This window comes from Eurosta solidaginis, chromosome X (assembly GCF_040869045.1).
Source record: "Eurosta solidaginis isolate ZX-2024a chromosome X, ASM4086904v1, whole genome shotgun sequence".
Taxonomy (NCBI): Eukaryota; Metazoa; Arthropoda; class Insecta; order Diptera; family Tephritidae; genus Eurosta; species Eurosta solidaginis.
The window spans coordinates 60,217,451-60,243,781 of record NC_090324.1 but is presented as its reverse complement, the minus strand read 5'-3'; positions in this window follow the sequence as shown (position 1 = coordinate 60,243,781).

Here is a 26,331-nt window from a genome sequence, read left to right as displayed (position 1 = left end):
AATCAGAGTTACAAGCATCGATCTCGAAGAACTCTCTGATTTACAGTTAGCTGATCCACAATATTCGATACCACCGAAAATCGATGTGGTAATAGGCAGCGATATCACCCCGCAAATCCCCACCGAAGGACTCCTACGGAATGTGAGTGGAACATTAATTGTCCAAACACACAATATTCGGATGGATATTAAGCGGCCCTGTAGCTGAAAAGGTATCAAAGTTCAGCACTCTTGTCACGGAATGCACCGATAACCCCCTCAATAAACTTTAGAGATAATTTTGGGAACAGGAAGAAGTTCACCAAACCCAACAACGATCTGCAGATGATGAATAGTGCGAAGCACTCTACCGGAAAACCACAGTTCGCGAAGAGGATGGACGCTACAAAGTTAAACTACCATTCAAATCGGAATTTCGTGCAAATCTGGCACTCGGTCATTCACGACCCACAGTACAACAGCAGTACATCAGCCTCGAAAGAAACCCGAACTAAAAGACAAGTATTTTGAAGTCCTTAATGAGTATTTAACCATTGATCAAATGGAACCCGCCTCCCAACAAGAGATAATTAAAGGTAGTAAATATCTATCATTTTATCTACCCCGTCATACTTTCATAAAACCCGACAGCAAAACCACAAATGTGCGAGTCTTCTTCAACGCATCAAAAATGTCACATTCTGGCAACTCGTTGAACGATGTCCTCCATACAGGCCCATACTACAAAAGGATTTAATGCTCGCGATGCTTAAATGGAGACTTTATAAGTTTGTTTTTAACGGCGATATTGAGAAAATGTATCGCCAAATACTAATCCATGAAGAAGATAAAGACTTTCGGTGAATCGTATTTCGAAAACACCAACTCTGCCGATAGAAAATTTTCGAGTGAAAACAGTTACCTTTGGTGTAAATTGCGCGCCATATTTGGCGATTCGAACCCTACACCAGCTCGCCCACTACTGTCATGAGGAATATCCGCTCGCTAAAAACATTTTATTGAATGAAACGAATGTTGGCGGTATTTTGTCTGGCGGTCATAATATACAGTCCACTTTGAATTCCATTACTCAAGTTATCGAAGCCTTAAAATCGGCAGGGTTTCCTTTGAGAAAGATGTCGGCAAACCACCCTGACATTTAGGGTTGGGAACCTGATTTGGACTTCAATTTATGAAAATCTACCCCACATCAGAGAAATCAAAATGCCTTGGTGGGTACAGTATTCCCCCGATAAACTTATCCAGCTGCATGGATTTTCAGATGATTCGGAAAAAAACATTTTGTGCCTGTATATATTTACGGGTACAAACCCATGAAAATTGTTTTTCATCTCATTAGCTAGCAAAAAGCAAGCTGAAAGCAAATTACACTGAACCAAAAATAATACTAAAAACCACGTAAAGTTAACATTTTTTGTTTACAATTCTCAACTGAAATGAAAAAATGTTAATTTTTTAAATGAAAAAATGTTAATTTTATCATTTCCACTCTAGTTATCATTTTTACTAGAAATTTAAGTGTATGAAACACGTACAATTAACATGACGATCTTGTATTATTGATATGATACTCATGTATAATTAACATGATATTATATATATGTATATGAAACACGTACAATTAAAATGACGATCATGTATTATTGATATGATACTCATCTTTAATTAACATGATATTTATATATATGTATATGAAACACGTACAATTAACATGACGATCATGTATTATTGATATGATACTCATGCATAATTAACATGATTTTTATGTAATACTCACGTAGAGCAACGTTGAAACAACATTTTAAAAATGTTAATTGGAAATGATACTTACGTGAATGTAACGTTAAGTCTACATATAAAAACTGTTGATTTGAAATGAAAATCACATCATTCATCATGATCATTCCTGCGCAACTTCAAGGGTCTTTAGGGATTTCCTGCCGCTGGTTGGCCATCATCTACACTAACTGCCTCAGGCTTAACTATATCCCTAGGTCGTGGCACACGGTTAGGGTCATCTTCATTCCGAAGGCCGGCAGGGGCTCTCATGTAACACCTAAGGATTTCAGGCCAATCAGTCTCTCGTCATTTCTTCTTAAGACGCTTGAGCGGCTGATTGACCTGTACCTACGAGAAAGGATACCTGGGGGGTTACTGTCGGCTTCACAGCATGCGTACTGCAAAGGCAGATCGACGGAAACGGCTCTCCATTCGATTGTAAAGCAAATAGAGGGGTCTCTAGAACATAAAGAGTATGCTCTGGGTGCCTTTCTAGACATCGAGGGGGCTTTTAACAATGTTCTACCGGGGGCAATCGAAAGAGCTCTGGTGGGTTTAGGAGTCGAAGCGGCTCTGGTTGAATTTATTAGCAAACTTCTATGCGGCAGAATTGTCGCAGCGGAGTGGGGAGGAGCCATAATAAGGAGGAAGGTGTGCAGGGGCACGCCACAGGGAGGTGTCCTATCTCCTCTGCTCTGGGTTGTGGTAGTCAACGAGCTTCTTGTGGAGCTGGAAGCCAATGGCTGTCGGGTGGTTGCCTATGCAGATGACCTCGCTATCCTAATCAGGGGCAAATTTCTGGGCACCCTGCGCGATGTTCTGCAGGGATACCTGGATACTGTGGCTAGGTGGGCTGAATCATGTGGAGTGGCGGTCAACCCGGGAAAAACAGAATTGGTTCTTTTTACAAGGAGATATAAGATACCCGACTTCAGAACTCCTTCGATTGGAGGGGTACCGTTGGTACTTACTGACAGGGTTAAATATTTGGGAATTGTTCTGGACAAGAAGCTGTCCTGGAGGCCCAATGTGGAAGATAGGGCCAGGAAGGCCGCGGTTGCCTTGTACTGCTGCAGGGGGGCTATCGGAAAGAGATGGGGGCTCTCGCCAGGAGTAGTACACTGGCTTTATGAGATGGTTGTCAAACCGATTCTGCTATATGGGGTGCTGGTCTGGTGGAAAGCACTGGACACGGCGAGCACCTCCAAAATGCTAGTGTCAGTGCAACGGACGGCGCTTATCGGCATCAGTGGCGCTATGAGAACAACACCTACCTTGGCACTGAATGTCATGCTGAATATACATCCAGTAGATATTGCGGGAAAGGCAGCCGCGGCCCGGTCGTTGGTCAGGCTTCGTGATATGGGTTATATGCTTTCTGATTTCGGACACTCTAGCCTTCTTACTAGTTTCGACTTTATCCCGGACAGGACGGACTATTGCATGCCGGTGGCCGCTCCCTATACAACCTTCACCCCAGTCATTCCCCCGAGGGAGGAGTGGAGAAGAGGAATTATCTGGGGCATGGGACCGGTTAACTTGTTCACGGATGGGTCGAAGTTGGACGGAAAGGTTGGCGGGGGGTTCTTTTGTCAAGAGCTAAATGTAAGCCGCAAGTTTAAGTTGGCTGATCACTGCAGTGTATTCCAAGCGGAAGTTGCTGCGATTAAGGATGCGGTGGATGAAATGCTATCCAGCGCTACTACGGTTAGGGAATTTAACATCTACTCTGATAGCCAAGCGGCTATAAAGGCCTTGAGCTCAACTAAAGTGCGATCGAGGGTGGTCTGGGAGTGCCTGACCACACTTGCGATTGCATCGAATTATTTTACAATTAAGATTATCTGGGTCCCGGGCCATAGTGATATTCCGGGTAACTGTCAAGCGGATCTCTTAGCCCGAATCGGTACAACTGAACCGGATGAAGGTGGCTGTAGGGATTTCGGGATTCCGCTAGCCACCTGTGGATTGCTCTTCCATAGCTGGGCCTCGAGTCAGCTCAGCAAACGTTGGGCGGACACTACGTCTTGTAGGATATCAAGATCTTTCTGGCCGAAAGTGGATGGCAGGAGGTCTGCTGAAATAATTGGGTTCACTAAGGCTCACCTATCAATGGTCATTGGGGTTTTGACAGGGCACTGTCCCATGGGTATCCATGCGGTACGTCTCAATATATTGGAAACTCCATCCTGCTGCAGCTGTATGGAGGATGATGAGGTGGAATCACCAAATCACTTTATGCTTGACTGCCCAGCTTTTGCCAGAACTAGGCGAAAGTATTTTGGTCGTGACTCACTTGGATCTCCCGAGGAGCTATCCAAGGTTGAGATCGGGATCATTCGGAACTTTATCGTTGCTACCCAACGATTCTCTAAGTAGTTATATCTACGTCACCGTTAGTTTAGTTTATTATATGTGGTATCACAACGGACCGTCATGTTGTCCAAGTGAGCTTCCTCTCATCAGGGAAGCTACCACCCAACCTAACCTAACCTAACATCTAATTGAAATAATTTTTGGTAAATTTATTATTATTTTTCAATTCAATAAAATAAATTTTTGTTAATAAATATGCACGTGTTTACATATTTTTTTAATGAATAAACAGGAACTAAAAATTCTTATTTTTTTAATTCAATAACATTCTTTATACATCCAACTTTGTACGATTGATTATGCTCTAAGAATCCAATTCATGTTTATAGACTAGAAAGTAAGCCTCATTATTGACACTGATAACAATTTCTTTTATTTCATATAGTTCAATGACTTCTTGTGTAGTTTTTGTTAAAAAATAGCCCTTTTTATACGTCGTCCCCTTAAAGTTGACTGATTTGGCTTTAATATAATTTGTGAACATTGATTCAATAGTTTGAAAGTTCACGATATTTTTAAAATAACTGAAATGCTCAGTTTTATCATATTGCGTTTGGCTTGGAAACCCTTTGTTAGGGGCCCTAATAAATGCTGTAAACCTTAATGATGCCATTATGCTTAGACTGTATGTTATATTTTTCCTGGAAGTAATACTTCTTGCATACATTTTTTGCTTTCTTTTGCTTAGAGCCGAATCGAAAAGTCCATATGGACTAAGAGGGCCTAATTGTTTAATGACACGCACATAATATGTTAAAAAGTGAAATTCAGGTTTAAGGGATTTGTGAAACAATTTCAAATAAATTTCATTTTGTGATTTTATTAAAGACTCTAACTTAATTAAAGAAGTTGTATCAAAAGAACTGCTATGTATCATATCAATAATTTTGAGGATTGTTAAAAAAAATAACCAACATTCGTCGTCGTCTGGAATACGATTTCCTATTATTCGAGGAAGAAAATGTACAAACGTCATAATTTCTCTAGCCGACATTTTGAGGTTACCACTAGACAGGTGAGTTAATTCAAAAGGAGGGGATAAATTTCCGATTTGCGTTTCACCGTAGTTAAATAACTGCTTTCTATAGTTAAATGCTTCGAGGGAAAATAAGTTCTTTTGAATTATGAAGTATTTTAAAATTTTACGAATATCATATTTACAAACTCTCTCGAACAAATCGTTTACTTGATCTACCGCAAAATTTGTTGTAGCATGGAAAAATATTAAATCATTAAATAAAAAATTCAATTTTATGCCAGTTAGCTTATAATGTCGCATTATAACTTTTCTCAGACCTGATGAAGTCTGGATAGGGTTAGGTTAGGTTAGGTTCAGCTGGCTGCCGTCCACATTGGAGCGTCACACTTAGGCCTTTATAGGCCCATTGTGAAACTACACGGATTTGTTCCTACCCTCCTAATCAAACCACTTGGTTAAGTTTATGAAGCTAACTAATCGTCGTGTATTGACCTCAGCTATATCGGTCAGATCTACGAGAAACATCTTGCCCATAAAACGTTGCCGTCTTCTACCGAGCGCTGCACATTCACAAAGTAGATGCCTAACAGTTTCAGGTTCTTCTTCGTTGCCGCACCTTCTACAATAATCATTAAATAGAGCGCCAATCATTTCCGCATGCGGTCCAATACAAACATGACCCGTAAAAAGACCTACAACTAAGGAAATATTCCTCTTACGGAGGGTGAGAAGCTCTCGCGATCTCTTCTCATTTCATTCCGGCCAAGTGAATTTTGCCATGCGGCATCTATCATGATGATTCCACCTGGCTCCCGCTTCCATCAGTAGAGCCTCCTTTATCTTGAACTTGCAGGTGGAGAGCGGCATCCTCTTCCATGATGGCGAAAGTGGAAGGGAGGTACCCTTCCTTGCAAGCTCATCCACCATCTCATTACCTGGTATGCCCTTAAGTCCCGGAACCCATACCAGATGCAGAGTAAACTGCTCAGCCATCACCTTAAGTGATCTGCGACAGCCTACTACAGTTTCAGAATTAGTTGTGACAGAATCAAGGGCTTTCAGTGCTGCTTTACTATCTGAGAAAATGTAAATGTGCTTCCGAGAGACTGCCTTCTCCCTAAGGCAGTCCACAGCGTCTTTTATGGCCGCAAGTTCGGCCTGAAATACGCTACAGTGATCCGGAAGGCGAAACGACCTTTGCATCTCCAATCGTTCCGAATAGACACCCCCTCCGGCCCTGTTCTCCAGTTTAGATCCATATGTGTAGTTCTGGATGCTGTTAGAAGCCCAATCAGCGTCATTCACCCACTGTTCCCTCTCAGGGATTAATATCCCTTGTATCACGATGTCATATGTACTTGCGTTTGTCAGAGTTCCGAATAATTAATTAGACGCACGCTAGTGTATTTAATGTTAAATGAAGAAAGTATTATTATTAGAAATAAATGAATATACACTTTAATGTATTTTAAGTGAATTATGATTGTGTTAAATACGACGTTTCGTTCTGAAGGTTCGAGACAGACTGCTTCGTCTCGCTCATTTGATTTCTCTCCTCAAATCATATTTTACTTAGTTAGAGTTGCCATGTCGGCTGACACTTGTTAAAGTTGGTATGTGGTTTGCAGAAATCTGTCCATTCTGTCGAGAATTTCAGTATGTTTGCAGTGCGACCATGTGGTCAGTTTCCTAAGCCTGATAGCTGCACATGCTGCATATTTAATGCCTACTATATCTATGGGTAGTAGGTTCAGATTTACATTCATAGCCTCAGTTGGCGTTGTGCGGATGGCTCCTCTTATGCATAGTAGTGTAGATCTTTACACCTTTTGAAGAGCCAGAACCGTCGAGGATTTATTCATTATTCCCGTATAGCAATATTGGCCTAACTATGGCCGTGTATATCTAATGTACTATCACAGGGGATACCCCGTTTCCGTCCAATTGCCCCTTTACATGTGCAGAGGGAAACCGTGGCCTTACGGACACGTTTTGTGGTGTTTTGTGTCCAGTTCAATTTGTTATCAAGTGTGAGCCATAGATAGTCGGCGGACTCACTTAACTTAAGCACTGTGTTTGCCAGAACTGGAATTGAGAGACGTGGTATCTTATACCTCCTCTTAAAGCGCACCAGCTCCGTTTTATTTGGGTTCACGCCCAGACCATTATCAATGTGCCATGTTTCGACCCTTCTCAATTCCACCTGCATCATATCGCAGAGAGTTTGTGGAAACTCCCCATTTATCACCAAGGCAAGGTCGCCAGCATATGCTATAGCAGCTGATTCACCGCCAAGACCCACATCAGAGGGGATAGGACTCCACCTTGGGGAGTTCTCCTACTGACGAACTTGCTCACCGATACCCCCCACAAGTTCTGCCTGTACTACCCTGCATAGCAGCAATTGGTGCACAAGACCCACCAGCTGAGATTCGTTGCCCAGATCAGTCAGTACCTTAATGATTGAGTCGGGTTTAATGTTGTTGAACGCTCCTGCTATGTCTAGGAAGGCTGCCAGCCAGTATTCCTTGAAGGAGAAGGATCTCTCTATGCACGATGAAATTTCGTGCAATGCCGTTTCTGTTGATTTGGCCTCTTGTGCTTCAGAGAGTTGGTCATTCACTGCCTCCCTGATATATGTTTCCATCAGCCTCTCCATCACCTTTAGTTGAAACGAAGATAGACTGATGGGTCTGAAGTCCTTAGGCTTCGCGTGGCATATTTTGCCTGCCTTGGGAATAAATACTACATTAGATATTTTCCATATACTTGGGATGTGGTTTAGTGCCAGGACACCTCCTATTATAGCATATAGCCAGCTAGTGCTGCATTCCAGTGTCTGTAGTAGTTGTATAGGTGTAACTCCGTCCGGCCGTGGAGTTTTTAATGGTTCAAAAGATTGGATGGCCCAAGATATCTTATCTCTTGTAATTAGATTGTGCAGTATAAGTTTCACTGTTGCTTGTGTCAAGTTTTGTGTATCCCCTGGTTCGTTCCTAGGTGCACCTGGAAAGTGTGTATCCAGCAATAGATCCAGGGTTTCCTCCCCAGTTTGGGTCCACGAACCAGGCCTTTGCAAGCATCCTGGGGGCATATTAACCGATCTGGAAAGTACTTTCCTGAGCCTACCCCCGTCAGACACTGTCTCCATGCTGCTACAGAAATCTCGCCAGGAGGATCTTTTGGCTTTCCTTAGCTCAAACTTATAGTTTCTAAGATGTTCTTTGTATACTTCCCAATGCTGCTCATCGCCAGAGGCTTTAGCTGCATTAAAAGTGGTCCTAATTAACCTGCGAAGATTTTCGATTTGTGAATTCCACCATGGTGGCTTCTTTTTACCCCTTTGAATTCTCTTGGGGAAGACTTTATCTAGTGCCTTGCGGCATGCCCCCGTGGAGTTATTTTCCAGTCTTTCCAGTTCTGGTATGCTACATGGTGTTTCGGGTTCGTTCTCAAGTGGAAATATCTTAACTATTTCCCTATTGTATTCTTGCCAATTTGTATTTTTAATATTTCTGGTGGCAGCGCCCTGCTTTTTCACGAAGCCTAAGTCAAATTGGATGTAACGACGGTCAGAGAATGAGTGGTGTTTAAGGACCCTCCAGTCTCTGACCAATTCTTCTGCATCTTCTGAGACTAAGGTGACATCGAGAATTTCCTTCATGTTTTGTTATAGTTGATCTAGAGTTTAGGATGAAAAAGTAACTCACCCCTTTCGTTTTCGTCTTTACTCCCCCAGGTGGAGTGGTGCGCGTTTACATCTCCTCCCATTATCAGTGCACCTGATGTAGCTTCCACCAGCTTCCTGACGGTCGATGTCGGCACCGTGTTCTCATGGGCTATATAAATTAATGATGGCCTGATTTGACCCATACTCAGGCCCAAGCTGATAGTTGTTGTGTCTTCATCACTAAATTGAGGAAGAAACAAAACATTAAGCTTGGTACTAACAAGTATACACGATCTTGGCTTTCCTGAGGTGCCACAACTTATCAGTGTGTAGCCGGTGGAGATGAGTCCGCAAATATTTTGTCCTACCACCCACGGCTCCTGGATGAGGACAATATCAGCTGCCCCTTTAGATGTCAGTCGGAGCAGCCGTGCAGCGGAAGCTGCTTTAAAATGGTGCAGGTTTATCTGGAGGACCCGCACCAACATCGCACACTTTCTCTCCCTCCTTGAGCGTAGAGTTAGCCGTATCCTCCATCATCAGCTCCTCGTCTGTATAATGCAGGTGTAACCCGCCTATCCCCATGAATTAGGTAGACGAGGCGTAGCCGTTCAGCGTGTCCGGCTGACCCCCATCTGCCTCCGTAAACACGTCCTCGTCGCTACCTTCTTCTTCTGGCTCCAACTCGGCTGCCATGTTCCTAGCGGTGTTGGCGTCGTTACTGTAGACCATTACAGTCACGGTGTATAAACCATAATTTATCTCGCCTCCAGTTTTCCTCAATACTGTCAGCGATTCCTCATTCAGTAGGATGAAGTCTGGATACTCCACGCAATCTAAATGCATCTCAGCTTTGTTTCTCATACAGAATCGACAAAAATAATTGGAATTAAATGAAGTTGTAAAACCAAGAATGTCATTCTAGCCTAAATTGTCCCCAGGAATATTACAAAATACAAAGTATATTTTTTAGTACAATTTTTATACTCAGCTGAGCAGAGCTCACAGAGTATACTAATTTTGTTCGCATAACGGTAATCCGTAACGGCATATACTAATCGAGATAGATATATTCTTCTATATATCAAAATGATCTGGGCGAAAAAATAAATTCATTAAGCCATGTCCGTCCGTCCGTCTGTCCGTAAACACGATAACTTGAGTAAATTTTGAGGCATCTTGATGAAATTTGGTACTTAGGTTTCTGGGCACTCATCTCAGATCGCTATTTAAAATGAACGAAATCGGACTACAACCACTCCCACTTTTTCGATATCGAAAATAATAATGATAATTCATTACCAAAGACGGATAAAGCGATGAAACTTGGTAGGTGGGTTGATGTTATGACTTTTAAAAGAAGGTAATTTAAAAGTTTTGCAAGGTGTAATTCGGCAGTCGTTGAAGATATCATGATGAAATTTGGCAGGAACGTTACTCCTATTACTGTATGTGTGTTAAATAAAAACAAGTAAGGACGGGACTTCATACCTTTCATAAATGGGGCTGAACAATAATCTTATCCCGTTCGTAATATCCAAATATTCGGATGTATAAGATAAGAAATATATAGTGAACAGATGTACATACCTAAACGATTTTTAACATAAATATAAAATAAACAAGTAAGAACGGGACTGTCTTCGGCTGTGCCGAAGACTTCATACCTTTCATGAATGGGGCTGAACAATAATCTTATCCCGTTCGTAATCTCCGAATAATCGGATGTATAAGATAAGAAATATATAGTGAACAGATCTACATACCTTAACGATTTTTAAGATAAATATAAAATAAAAAACAGGTAGGTACTTTGTGTGAGGATGCAAAGTTTCAGGTTTTTTGTGGTCTGCGTGTAAAAACTATGACTACGAATCACGTATTTCAAAAATATATGACGAAAACGTAACTATTTGATGAAATTTGATGAATTTTGAAGATTCTAGCCGTAAAAAAGGGGTCAAAATGACAGTTTATATGAAGTATATAATATATATACGACCGATCTCTATGATTTTTTCAGACAACAATATATGCTATATACGTAAGCATTTTGTGAAATTTGAAGCTTCTAACTGTTAAAACGGGGCAGAAATTGCGCAAAGTTTCTTATCTGAACAATCGGTTGTATGAGATATATACTATGTGTACCACCGATCTCAATGATTTTTTCAGACATCAATATATGCTATACACGTAAGCAGTTGGTGAAATTTGAAGCTTCTAGCTGTTAAAATGGGGCCGAAATCGTAAAAAAAATATATATATACTATATATATACTATATATACCATCATATATATATTATATATATCACCGATCTCTATGATTTTTTGACACAACAATACATACTATATACGTAAGCAATCGGTGAAATTTGTAGCTTATAACTGTTAAAATGGGGAAGAAATTGCGCAAAGTTTCTTATCTGAACAATCGGTTGTATGGGATATATACTATATATACCACCGGTATCTATGATTTTCTCAGACAACAATATATGCTATACACGTAAGCATTTGGTGAAATTTGAACATATCTAAACGATTTTTAAGATAAATATAAAATAAAAAATAGGTAGGTAATCTGTGTGAGGATGCAATGCTTCACGTTTTTTGTGGTCTGCATGTAAAAACTATGGCTAGGAATCACGTATTTCAAAAATATATGACGTAAGCGTAACTATTTGATGAAATTTGATGAATCTTGAAGCTTCTAGCCGTAAAAAAGGGGTCAATATGACAGTTTATATGAAGTATATAATATATATACCACCGATCTCTATGATTTTTTCAGACAACAATATATGCTATATACGAAAGCATTTTGTGAAATTTGAAGCTTCTAACTGTTAAAACGGGGCAGAAATTGCGCAAAGTTTCTTATCTGAACAATCGGTTGTATGAGATATATACTATTTATACCACCGATCTCAATGATTTTTTCAGACATCAATATATGCTATATACGTAAGCAATCAGTGAAATTTGAAGCTTATAGCTGTTAAAATGGGGTAGAAATTGCGAAAAGTTTCTTATCTGAACAATCGGTTGTATGAGATATATACTATATATACAACCGATCTCTATGATTTTTTCAGACAACAATATATGCTATATAAGTAAATATTCGGTGAAATTTGAAGCTTCTAGCTGTTAAAATGGGGCTAAAATTTTCGAAAATATATATATATATACTATATATATATACTATATATACCACCATATATATACTATATATACCACCGATCTTTATGATTTTTTCAGACAACAATATATGCTATATACGTAACCATTCGCTGAAATTTGAAGCCTCTAGCTCTTAAAATAGGGCAGTAATTACGAAAAGTTCCTTATCTGAACAATCGGTTGTGGGGGATATATACTATATATACGACCGATCTCATAAATTTTTTCAGGCAACAATATGTGCAATATACGAAAGTATATGGTGAAGTTTGAAGCTTCAATCTGTTAAATTGGGTAAGATATTACAAAAATCCTCTTTTTCTGAAAAATCGGTTGTATGGAGGATATATGCTATAGTGGTCCGATCCGGTCGGTTCCGACAAATGTCTAATCGGACACCCAAATACACCTGCTCACCAAATTTTATCAAGATATCTCAAAAATTGAGGGACTAGTTTGCATACAAACAGACAGACGGACAGACGGACAGACGGACAGACGGACAGACGGACATGGCTAAATCAACTCAGCTCTTCAACCTGATTATTTCGGTATACTTAATGGTGGGTCTATCTATTTTCCTTTAAGGACTTACAATTTTCGGTTTCGTGACGAAATTAATATACCATTTCATTTTCATGAAAGGTATAAAAACAGGTAGGTACTTTGTGTGAGGATGCAAAGTTTCAGGTTTTTTGTGGTCTGCGTGTAAAAACTATGACTACGAATCACGTATTTCAAAAATATATGACGAAAACGTAACTATTTGATGAAATTTGATGAATTTTGAAGATTCTAGCCGTAAAAAAGGGGTCAAAATGACAGTTTATATGAAGTATATAATATATATACGACCGATCTCTATGATTTTTTCAGACAACAATATATGCTATATACGTAAGCATTTTGTGAAATTTGAAGCTTCTAACTGTTAAAACGGGGCAGAAATTGCGCAAAGTTTCTTATCTGAACAATCGGTTGTATGAGATATATACTACGTGTACCGCCGATCTCAATGATTTTTTCAGACATCAATATATGCTATACACGTAAGCAGTTGGTGAAATTTGAAGCTTCTAGCTGTTAAAATGGGGCCGAAATCGTAAAAAAAATATATATATACTATATATACCATCATATATATATTATATATATCACCGATCTCTATGATTTTTTGACACAACAATACATACTATATACGTAAGCAATCGGTGAAATTTGAAGCTTATAACTGTTAAAATGGGGAAGAAATTGCGCAAAGTTTCTTATCTGAACAATCGGTTGTATGGGATATATACTATATATACCACCGGTATCTATGATTTTCTCAGACAACAATATATGCTATACACGTAAGCATTTGGTGAAATTTGAACATATCTAAACGATTTTTAAGATAAATATAAAATAAAAAATAGGTAGGTAATCTGTGTGAGGATGCAATGCTTCACGTTTTTTGTGGTCTGCATGTAAAAACTATGGCTACGAATCACGTATTTCAAAAATATATGACGTAAACGTAACTATTTGATGAAATTTGATGAATCTTGAAGCTTCTAGCCGTAAAAAAGGGGTCAATATGACAGTTTATATGAAGTATATAATATATATACCACCGATCTCTATGATTTTTTCAGACAACAATATATGCTATATACGAAAGCATTTTGTGAAATTTGAAGCTTCTAACTGTTAAAACGGGGCAGAAATTGCGCAAAGTTTCTTATCTGAACAATCGGTTGTATGAGATATATACTATTTATACCACCGATCTCAATGATTTTTTCAGACATCAATATATGCTATATACGTAAGCAATCAGTGAAATTTGAAGCTTATAGCTGTTAAAATGGGGTAGAAATTGCGAAAAGTTTCTTATCTGAACAATCGGTTGTATGAGATATATACTATATATACAACCGATCTCTATGATTTTTTCAGACAACAATATATGCTATATAAGTAAATATTCGGTGAAATTTGAAGCTTCTAGCTGTTAAAATGGGGCTAAAATTTGCGAAAATATATATACATATACTATATATATATACTATATATACCACCATATATATACTATATATACCACCGATCTTTATGATTTTTTCAGACAACAATATATGCTATATACGTAACCATTCGCTGAAATTTGAAGCCTCTAGCTCTTAAAATAGGGCAGTAATTACGAAAAGTTCCTTATCTGAACAATCGGTTGTGGGGGATATATACTATATATACGACCGATCTCATAAATTTTTTCAGGCAACAATATGTGCAATATACGAAAGTATATGGTGAAGTTTGAAGCTTCAATCTGTTAAATTGGGTAAGATATTACAAAAATCCTCTTTTTCTGAAAAATCGGTTGTATGGAGGATATATGCTATAGTGGTCCGATCCGGTCGGTTCCGACAAATGTCTAATCGGACACCCAAATACACCTGCTCACCAAATTTTATCAAGATATCTCAAAAATTGAGGGACTAGTTTGCATACAAACAGACAGACGGACAGACGGACAGACGGACAGACGGACATGGCTAAATCAACTCAGCTCTTCAACCTGATTATTTCGGTATACTTAATGGTGGGTCTATCTATTTTCCTTTAAGGACTTACAATTTTCGGTTTCGTGAAATTAATATACCATTTCATTTTCATGAAAGGTATAAAAATAGGTAGGTAATCTGTGTGAGGATGCAATGCTTCACGTTTTTTGTGGTCTGCATGTAAAAACTATGGCTACGAATCACGTATTTCAAAAATATATGACGTAAACGTAACTATTTGATGAAATTTGATGAATCTTGAAGCTTCTAGCCGTAAAAAAGGGGTCAATATGACAGTTTATATGAAGTATATAATATATATACCACCGATCTCTATGATTTTTTCAGACAACAATATATGCTATATACGAAAGCATTTTGTGAAATTTGAAGCTTCTAACTGTTAAAACGGGGCAGAAATTGCGCAAAGTTTCTTATCTGAACAATCGGTTGTATGAGATATATACTATTTATACCACCGATCTCAATGATTTTTTCAGACATCAATATATGCTATATACGTAAGCAATCAGTGAAATTTGAAGCTTATAGCTGTTAAAATGGGGTAGAAATTGCGAAAAGTTTCTTATCTGAACAATCGGTTGTATGAGATATATACTATATATACAACCGATCTCTATGATTTTTTCAGACAACAATATATGCTATATAAGTAAATATTCGGTGAAATTTGAAGCTTCTAGCTGTTAAAATGGGGCTAAAATTTGCGAAAATATATATATATATACTATATATATATACTATATATACCACCATATATATACTATATATACCACCGATCTTTATGATTTTTTCAGACAACAATATATGCTATATACGTAACCATTCGCTGAAATTTGAAGCCTCTAGCTCTTAAAATAGGGCAGTAATTACGAAAAGTTCCTTATCTGAACAACCGGTTGTGGGGGATATATACTATATATACGACCGATCTCATAAATTTTTTCAGGCAACAATATGTGCAATATACGAAAGTATATGGTGAAGTTTGAAGCTTCAATCTGTTAAATTGGGTAAGATATTACAAAAATCCTCTTTTTCTGAAAAATCGGTTGTATGGAGGATATATGCTATAGTGGTCCGATCCGGTCGGTTCCGACAAATGTCTAATCGGACACCCAAATACACCTGCTCACCAAATTTTATCAAGATATCTCAAAAATTGAGGGACTAGTTTGCATACAAACAGACAGACGGACAGACGGACATGGCTAAATCAACTCAGCTCTTCAACCTGATTATTTCGGTATACTTAATGGTGGGTCTATCTATTTTCCTTTAAGGACTTACAATTTTCGGTTTCGTGACGAAATTAATATACCATTTCATTTTCATGAAAGATATAAAAATAGGTAGGTAATCTGTGTGAGGATGCAATGCTTCACGTTTTTTGTGGTCTGCATGTAAAAACTATGGCTACGAATCACGTATTTCAAAAATATATGACGTAAACGTAACTATTTGATGAAATTTGATGAATCTTGAAGCTTCTAGCCGTAAAAAAGGGGTCAATATGACAGTTTATATGAAGTATATAATATATATACCACCGATCTCTATGATTTTTTCAGACAACAATATATGCTATATACGAAAGCATTTTGTGAAATTTGAAGTTTCTAACTGTTAAAACGGGGCAGAAATTGCGCAAAGTTTCTTATCTGAACAATCGGGTGTATGAGATATATACTATTTATACCACCGATCTCAATGATTTTTTCAGACATCAATATATGCTATATACGTAAGCAATCAGTGAAATTTGAAGCTTATAGCTGTTAAAATGGGGTAGAAATTGCGAAAAGTTTCTTATCTGAACAATCGGTTGTATGAGATATATACTATATATACAACCGATCTCTATGATTTTTTCAGACAACAATATATGCTATATAAGTAAATATTCGGTGAAATTTGAAGCTTCTAGCTGTTAAAATGGGGCTAAAATTTGCGAAAATATATATATATATACTATATATATATACTATATATACCACCATATATATACTATATATACCACCGATCTTTATGATTTTTTCAGACAACAATATATGCTATATACGTAACCATTCGCTGAAATTTGAAGCCTCTAGCTCTAAAAATAGGGCAGTAATTACGAAAAGTTCCTTATCTGAACAATCGGTTGTGGGGGATATATACTATATATACTACCGATCTCATAAATTTTTTCAGGCAACAATATGTGCAATATACGAAGTATATGGTGAAGTTGAAGCTTCAATCTGTTAAATTGGGTAAGATATTACAAAAATCCTCTTTTTCTGAAAAATCGGGTTGTATGGAGGATATATGCTATAGTGGTCCGATCGGTCGGTTCCGACAAATGTCTAATCGGACACCCAAATACACCTGCTCACCAAATTTTATCAAGATATCTCAAAAATTGAGGGACTAGTTTGCATACAAACAGACAGACGGACAGACGGACAGACGGACATGGCTAAATCAACTCAGCTCTTCAACCTGATTATTTCGGTATACTTAATGGTGGGTCTATCTATTTTCCTTTAAGGACTTACAATTTTCGGTTTCGTGACGAAATTAATATACCATTTCATTTTCATGAAAGGTATAAAAATAGGTAGGTAATCTGTGTGAGGATGCAATGCTTCACGTTTTTGTGGTCTGCATGTAAAAACTATGGCTACGAATCACGTATTTCAAAATATATGACGTAAACGTAACTATTTGATGAAATTTGATGAATCTTGAAGCTTCCAGCCGTAAAAAAGGGGTCAATATGACAGTTTATATGAAGTATATAATATATATACCACCGATCTCTATGATTTTTTCAGACAACAATATATGCTATATACGAAAGCATTTTGTGAAATTTGAAGCTTCTAACTGAAAACGGGGCAGAAATTGCGCAAAGTTTCTTACCTGAACAATCGGTTGTATGAGATATATACTATTTATACCACCGATCTCAATGATTTTTTCAGACATCAATATATGCTATATACGTAAGCAATCAGTGAAATTTGAAGCTTATAGCTGTTAAAATGGGGTAGAAATTCCGAAAAGTTTCTTATCTGAACAATCGGTTGTATGAGATATATACTATATATACAACCGATCTCTATGATTTTTTCAGACAACAATATATGCTATATAAGTAAATATTCGGTGAAATTTGAAGCTTCTAGCTTTTAAAATGGGGCTAAAATTTGCGAAAATATATATATATATACGATATATATATACTATATATACCACCATATATATACTATATATACCACCGATCTTTATGATTTTTTCAGACAACAATATATGCTATATACGTAACCATTCGCTGAAATTTGAAGCCTCTAGCTCTTAAAATAGGGCAGTAATTACGAAAAGTTCCTTATCTAAACAATCGGTTGTGGGGGATATATACTATATATACGACCGATCTCATAAATTTTTTCAGGCAACAATATGTGCAATATACGAAAGTATATGGTGAAGTTTGAAGCTTCAATCTGTTAAATTGGGTAAGATATTACAAAAATCCTCTTTTTCTGAAAAATCGGTTGTATGGAGGATATATGCTATAGTGGTCCGATCCGGTCGGTTCCGACAAATGTCTAATCGGACACCCAAATACACCTGCTCACCAAATTTTATCAAGATATCTCAAAAATTGAGGGACTAGTTTGCATACAAACAGACAGACGGACAGACGGACAGACGGACAGACGGGCATGGCTAAATCAACTCAGCTCTTCAACCTGATTATTTCGGTATACTTAATGGTGGGTCTATCTATTTTCCTTTAAGGACTTACAATTTTCGGTTTCGTGACGAAATTAATATACCATTTCATTTTCATGAAAGGTATAAAAACAGGTAGGTACTTTGTGTGAGGATGCAAAGTTTCAGGTTTTTTGTGGTCTGCGTGTAAAAACTATGACTACGAATCACGTATTTCAAAAATATATGACGAAAACGTAACTATTTGATGAAATTTGATGAATTTTGAAGATTCTAGCCGTAAAAAAGGGGTCAAAATGACAGTTTATATGAAGTATATAATATATATACGACCGATCTCTATGATTTTTTCAGACAACAATATATGCTATATACGTAAGCATTTTGTGAAATTTGAAGCTTCTAACTGTTAAAACGGGGCAGAAATTGCGCAAAGTTTCTTATCTGAACAATCGGTTGTATGAGATATATACTATGTGTACCACCGATCTCAATGATTTTTTCAGACATCAATATATGCTATACACGTAAGCAGTTGGTGAAATTTGAAGCTTCTAGCTGTTAAAATGGGGCCGAAATCGTAAAAAAATATATATATACTATATATATACTATATATACCATCATATATATATTATATATATCACCGATCTCTATGATTTTTTGACACAACAATACATACTATATACGTAAGCAATCGGTGAAATTTGAAGCTTATAACTGTTAAAATGGGGAAGAAATTGCGCAAAGTTTCTTATCTGAACAATCGGTTGTATGGGATATATACTATATATACCACCGGTATCTATGATTTTCTCAGACAACAATATATGCTATACACGTAAGCATTTGGTGAAATTTGAACATATCTAAACGATTTTTAAGATAAATATAAAATAAAAAAGAGGTAGGTAATCTGTATGAGGATGCAATGCTTCACGTTTTTTTGTGGTCTGCATGTAAAAACTATGGCTACGAATCACGTATTTCAAAAATATATGACGTAAACGTAACTATTTGATGAAATTTGATGAATCTTGAAGCTTCTAGCCGTAAAAAAGGGGTCAATATGACAGTTTATATGAAGTATATAATATATATACCACCGATCTCTATGATTTTTTCAGACAACAATATATGCTATATACGAAAGCATTTTGTGAAATTTGAAGCTTCTAACTGTTAAAACGGGGCAGAAATTGCGCAAAGTTTCTTATCTGAACAATCGGGTGTATGAGATATATACTATTTATACCACCGATCTCAATGATTTTTTCAGACATCAATATATGCTATATACGTAAGCAATCAGTGAAATTTGAAGCTTATAGCTGTTAAAATGGGGTAGAAATTGCGAAAAGTTTCTTATCTGAACAATCGGTTGTATGAGATATATACTATATATACAACCGATCTCTATGATTTTTTCAGACAACAATATATGCTATATAAGTAAATATTCGGTGAAATTTGAAGCTTCTAGCTGTTAAAATGGGGCTAAAATTTGCGAAAATATATATATATATACTATATATATATACTATATATACCACCATATATATACTATATATACCACCGATCTTTATGATTTTTTCAGACAACAATATATGCTATATACGTAACCATTCGCTGAAATTTGAAGCCTCTAGCTCTAAAAATAGGGCAGTAATTACGAAAAGTTCCTTATCTGAACAATCGGTTGTGGGGGATATATACTATATATACGACCGATCTCATAAATTTTTTCAGGCAACAATATGTGCAATATACGAAAGTATATGGTGAAGTTTGAAGCTTCAATCTGTTAAATTGGGTAAGATATTACAAAAATCCTCTTTTTCTGAAAAATCGGTTGTATGGAGGATATATGCTATAGTGGTCCGATCCGGTCGGTTCCGACAAATGTCTAATCGGACACCCAAATACACCTGCTCACCAAATTTTATCAAGATATCTCAAAAATTGAGGGACTAGTTTGCATACAAACAGACAGACGGACAGACGGACAGACGGACATGGCTAAATCAACTCAGCTCTTCAACCTGATTATTTCGGTATACTTAATGGTGGGTCTATCTATTTTCCTTTAAGGACTTACAATTTTCGGTTTCGTGACGAAATTAATATACCATTTCATTTTCATGAAAGGTATAAAAATAGGTAGGTAATCTGCGTGAGGATGCAATGCTTCACGTTTTTTGTGGTCTGCATGTAAAAACTATGGCTACGAATCACGTATTTCAAAAATATATGACGTAAACGTAACTATTTGATGAAATTTGATGAATCTTGAAGCTTCTAGCCGTAAAAAAGGGGTCAATATGACAGTTTATATGAAGTATATAATATATATACCACCGATCTCTATGATTTTTTCAGACAACAATATATGCTATATACGAAAGCATTTTGTGAAATTTGAAGCTTCTAACTGTTAAAACGGGGCAGAAATTGCGCAAAGTTTCTTACCTGAACAATCGGTTGTATGAGATATATACTATTTATACCACCGATCTCAATGATTTTTTCAGACATCAATATATGCTATATACGTAAGCAATCAGTGAAATTTGAAGCTTATAGCTGTTAAAATGGGGTAGAAATTCCGAAAAGTTTCTTATCTGAACAATCGGTTGTATGAGATATATACTATATATACAACCGATCTCTATGATTTTTTCAGACAACAATATATGCTATATAAGTAAATATTCGGTGAAATTTGAAGCTTCTAGCTGTTAAAATGGGGCTAAAATTTGCGAAAATATATATATATATACTATATATATATACTATATATACCACCATATATATACTATATATACCACCGATCTTTATGATTTTTTCAGACAACAATATATGCTATATACGTAACCATTCGCTGAAATTTGAAGCCTCTAGCTCTTAAAATAGGGCAGTAATTACGAAAAGTTCCTTATCTAAACAATCGGTTGTGGGGGATATATACTATATATACGACCGATCTCATAAATTTTTTCAGGCAACAATATGTGCAATATACGAAAGTATATGGTGAAGTTTGAAATTTCAATCTGTTAAATTGGGTAAGATATTACAAAAATCCTCTTTTTCTGAAAAATCGGTTGTATGGAGGATATATGCTATAGTGGTCCGATCCGGTCGGTTCCGACAAATGTCTAATCGGACACCCAAATACACCTGCTCACCAAATTTTATCAAGATATCTCAAAAATTGAGGGACTAGTTTGCATACAAACAGACAGACGGACAGACGGACAGACGGACAGACGGACAGACGGGCATGGCTAAATCAACTCAGCTCTTCAACCTGATTATTTCGGTATACTTAATGGTGGGTCTATCTATTTTCCTTTAAGGACTTACAATTTTCGGTTTCGTGACGAAATTAATATACCATTTCATTTTCATGAAAGGTATAAAAACAGGTAGGTACTTTGTGTGAGGATGCAAAGTTTCAGGTTTTTTGTGGTCTGCGTGTAAAAACTATGACTACGAATCACGTATTTCAAAAATATATGACGAAAACGTAACTATTTGATGAAATTTGATGAATTTTGAAGATTCTAGCCGTAAAAAAGGGGTCAAAATGACAGTTTATATGAAGTATATAATATATATACGACCGATCTCTATGATTTTTTCAGACAACAATATATGCTATATACGTAAGCATTTTGTGAAATTTGAAGCTTCTAACTGTTAAAACGGAGCAGAAATTGCGCAAAGTTTCTTATCTGAACAATCGGTTGTATGAGATATATACTATGTGTACCACCGATCTCAATGATTTTTTCAGACATCAATATATGCTATACACGTAAGCAGTTGGTGAAATTTGAAGCTTCTAGCTGTTAAAATGGGGCCGAAATCGTAAAAAAAATATATATATACTATATATATACTATATATACCATCATATATATATTATATATATCACCGATCTCTATGATTTTTTGACACAACAATACATACTATATACGTAAGCAATCGGTGAAATTTGAAGCTTATAACTGTTAAAATGGGGAAGAAATTGCGCAAAGTTTCTTATCTGAACAATCGGTTGTATGGGATATATACTATATATACCACCGGTATCTATGATTTTCTCAGACAACAATATATGCTATACACGTAAGCATTTGGTGAAATTTGAACATATCTAAACGATTTTTAAGATAAATATAAAATAAAAAAGAGGTAGGTAATCTGTGTGAGGATGCAATGATTCACGTTTTTTGTGGTCTGCATGTAAAAACTATGGCTACGAATCACGTATTTCAAAAATATATGACGTAAACGTAACTATTTGATGAAATTTGATGAATCTTGAAGCTTCTAGCCGTAAAAAAGGGGTCAATATGACAGTTTATATGAAGTATATAATATATATACCACCGATCTCTAAGATTTTTTCAGACAACAATATATGCTATATACGAAAGCATTTTGTGAAATTTGAAGCTTCTAACTGTTAAAACGGGGCAGAAATTGCGCAAAGTTTCTTATCTGAACAATCGGTTGTATGAGATATATACTATTTATACCACCGATCTCAATGATTTTTTCAGACATCAATATATGCTATATACGTAAGCAATCAGTGAAATTTGAAGCTTATAGCTGTTAAAATGGGGTAGAAATTGCGAAAAGTTTCTTATCTGAACAATCGGTTGTATGAGATATATACTATATATACAACCGATCTCTATGACTTTTTCAGACAACAATATATGCTATATAAGTAAATATTCGGTGAAATTTGAAGCTTCTAGCTGTTAAAATGGGGCTAAAATTTGCGAAAATATATATATATATACTATATATATATACTATATATACCACCATATATATACTATATATACCACCGATCTTTATGATTTTTTCAGACAACAATATATGCTATATACGTAACCATTCGCTGAAATTTGAAGCCTCTAGCTCTTAAAATAGGGCAGTAATTACGAAAAGTTCCTTATCTGAACAATCGGTTGTGGGGGATATATACTATATATACGACCGATCTCATAAATTTTTTCAGGCAACAATATGTGCAATATACGAAAGTATATGGTGAAGTTTGAAGCTTCAATCTGTTAAATTGGGTAAGATATTACAAAAATCCTCTTTTTCTGAAAAATCGGTTGTATGGAGGATATATGCTATAGTGGTCCGATCCGGTCGGTTCCGACAAATGTCTAATCGGACACCCAAATACACCTGCTCACCAAATTTTATCAAGATATCTCAAAAATTGAGGGACTAGTTTGCATACAAACAGACAGACGGACAGACGGACAGACGGACATGGCTAAATCAACTCAGCTCTTCAACCTGATTATTTCGGTATACTTAATGGTGGGTCTATCTATTTTCCTTTAAGGACTTACAATTTTCGGTTTCGTGACGAAATTAATATACCATTTCATTTTCATGAAAGGTATAAAAATAGGTAGGTAATCTGTGTGAGGATGCAATGCTTCACGTTTTTTGTGGTCTGCATGTAAAAACTATGGCTACGAATCACATATTTCAAAAATATATGACGTAAACGTAACTATTTGATGAAATTTGATGAATCTTGAAGCTTCTAGCCGTAAAAAAGGGGTCAATATGACAGTTTATATGAAGTATATAATATATATACCACCGATCTCTATGATTTTTTCAGACAACAATATATGCTATATACGAAAGCATTTTGTGAAATTTGAAGCTTCTAACTGTTAAAACGGGGCAGAAATTGCGCAAAGTTTCTTATCTGAACAATCGGTTGTATGAGATATATACTATTTATACCACCGATCTCAATGATTTTTTCAGACATCAATATATGCTATATACGTAAGCAATCAGTGAAATTTGAAGCTTATAGCTGTTAAAATGGGGTAGAAATTGCGAAAAGTTTCTTATCTGAACAATCGGTTGTATGAGATATATACTATATATACAACCGATCTCTATGATTTTTTCAGACAACAATATATGCTATATAAGTAAATATTCGGTGAAATTTGAAGCTTCTAGCTGTTAAAATGGGGCTAAAATTTGCGAAAATATATATATATATACTATATATATATACTATATATACCACCATATATATACTATATATACCACCGATCTTTATGATTTTTTCAGACAACAATATATGCTATATACGTAACCATTCGCTGAAATTTGAAGCCTCTAGCTCTTAAAATAGGGCAGTAATTACGAAAAGTTCCTTATCTGAACAATCGGTTGTGGGGGATATATACTATATATACGACCGATCTCATAAATTTTTTCAGGCAACAATATGTGCAATATACGAAAGTATATGGTGAAGTTTGAAGCTTCAATCTGTTAAATTGGGTAAGATATTACAAAAATCCTCTTTTTCTGAAAAATCGGTTGTATGGAGGATATATGCTATAGTGGTCCGATCCGGTCGGTTCCGACAAATGTCTAATCGGACACCCAAATACACCTGCTCACCAAATTTTATCAAGATATCTCAAAAATTGAGGGACTAGTTTGCATACAAACAGACAGACGGACAGACGGACAGACGGACAGACGGACAGACGGACATGGCTAAATCAACTCAGCTCTTCAACCTGATTATTTCGGTATACTTAATGGTGGGTCTATCTATTTTCCTTTAAGGACTTACAATTTTCGGTTTCGTGACGAAATTAATATACCATTTCATTTTCATGAAAGGTATAAAAATAGGTAGGTACTTTGTGTGAGGATGCAAAGTTTCACGTTTTTTGTGGTCTGCATGTAAAAACTATGACTACGAATCACGTATTTCAACAATATATGGCGTAAACGTAAGTATTTGATGAAATTTGAAGCTTCTAGCCGTAAAAAAGGGGCAAAAATTATAGTTTATATGGGGTATATGATATATATACCACCGATCTCTATGATTTTGCAGACAACAATATATGCTATATATGTAAGCAATTCGTAAAATTTTAAGCTTCTAGCTGTTAAAATGGGGCAGAAATTGCGCAAAGTTTCTTATCTGAACAATCGGTTGTATGAAATATATACTATATATACCACCGATATCTATGATTTTTCAGACAAGAATATATGCTATGCACGTAAGCATTTGGCGAAATTTGAAGCTTCTAGCTGTTAAAATGGGGCTGAAATTGCGAAAATATATGGGGTATTCCATCCCATTTCGACCAATTTTGAACCCGACCCCTTTAGAAATGGCTGAAAGTTTTTCTTCTTTTTCTAGCTTACGAAAGTCGTTTTTCAGAATTTTTTCAAATTTTTTCATCCAACTCAAAAAAAGTTATGAATTTACAAAAAAAAACACCGTTTAGATAATCACGACCTTAAGATTATGAGACTTACCCGTCTGGGCGACGTGAATAAGCGCGCTGCCGACGTCGGGTGAGATGTGATGAGCTGGTAGCTGTTCTAGTGGTGTCCTTAGTAGCTGTTGAGTCACTCCCGAATGGAGCCTTTTAGATGCGTGTAGATGTGTATGAGCAATCGCCTTTGGCAGCGATGATTACTCCGCTTGAGCTCTTTTGTTTCTTAAGTACGTAGCGCCTTCTCACAATAACCCAGATTCACTCCCTTGATTTGGCAAATCAGACCTTTTCCTAATGGAATCACTGCGAGGGCACTCGTCGTAAACCCCCCTTTTAAGGTATATCTTTTCCACCAATTTGGAAAGCCAAGCGATGAAATTATACCAGGACACTTACTACACTTTTGCGAAATTGTATGTATAGATTTATTTAATCAGATTTTATCACTTTGATCAAGCATCGAATTAAACAAGCTCGTTAAAAACAAATTTTACTTTTAGAAAGCACGGTGAGGATTTTTCGTTATATACAATGATTGTTTGCAAAGGCAAAATTAATAAAAGAATTTACATCGAACTTGCACAATAATAACAAATTTTTTGATGACCAAAAGGTGGTGGTTTTCTGACAGATGGCGATCATGCCAGATCGCCATCCTTTCCTTGCGGCGAATTTGATTTGGTGGATTTTGCGCGGTGGAGGCTGCCACACGGCCATGAGCATTCC